Raw genomic sequence first — 1,042 nt, 5'->3', positions numbered from 1 at the left:
AAAAAAAAGAAAAAAGAAAAAACAAAAAAAACAAAAAAATGGGTTGGACTAACCCTAGGACAAATGGTGGAAACAAAGCTATACAGACAAAATCTCACACAGCAGCACACACATACACACTCAAAATAAGAAAAAAGGGGAAAATAATAGTATATCTTGCTCCCAAAGTCCACCTCCTCAACATGGTATATTTCGCTGTCTATTCAGGTTTTCCACAGGTGCAGGGCACTTCAAGTTGATTGTGGTGCTTTAATCCGCTGCTTCTGAGGCTGCTGGGAGAGACCTCCCCCTCTCCTCTTTGTTCGCACAGCTCCTGGGGTTCAGCTTTGGACTTGGCCCCGCCTCTGCGTGTAGGTCATCCGAGGGCGTCTGCCCTTCGCTCAGACAGGACGGGGTTAAAGGAGCAGCTGATTCAGGGGCTCTGGCAAAGGCCGGGGGGAGGGAGGGGCACGGATGCGGTGTGAGCCTGCGGCGGCAGAGGCCAGCAGATGTTACACCGGCCCGAGGCGCGCTGCGCGTTCTCCCGGGGAAGCTGTCCCTGGATCCCGGGACCCCGGCAGTGGCGGGCTGCACGAGCTCCCGGGAGGGGCAGTGTGGAGAGTGACCTGTGCTCGCACACAGGCCTCTTGGTGGCGGCAGCAGCAACCCTAGTGTCCCACGCCCGTCTCTGCTGTCCGCGCCGACAGCCGCGGCTCGCGCCCGTTTCTGGAGCTCCTTTACGCGGTGCGCTTAATCCCCTCTCCTCTGGCACCAGGAGACAAAGAGGCAAAAAAAAAAAAAAAAAAGTCTCTTGTCTCTTCGGCAGCTCCGCCCCAGTTTCTGGAGCTCCTTTAAGCGGCACGCTTAAACCCATTCCTCACGCACCAGGAAGCAAAGAGGGAAGAAAAGGTCTCTTGCCTCTTCGGCAGCTCCAGACTTCTCCCGGACTCCCTCCCGGCTAGCCGTGGCGCACTAGCCCCTTCAGGCTGTTTTCACTCTGCCAACTCCAGACCTTTCCCTGGGATCCGACTGAAGCCCGAGGCTCAGCTCCCAGCCCCCGCCC

The sequence above is a fragment of the Physeter macrocephalus genome, chromosome 12 (genome assembly GCF_002837175.3).
Source record: "Physeter macrocephalus isolate SW-GA chromosome 12, ASM283717v5, whole genome shotgun sequence".
NCBI lineage: Eukaryota > Metazoa > Chordata > Mammalia > Artiodactyla > Physeteridae > Physeter > Physeter macrocephalus.
This window is presented reverse-complemented; position numbering follows the sequence as displayed.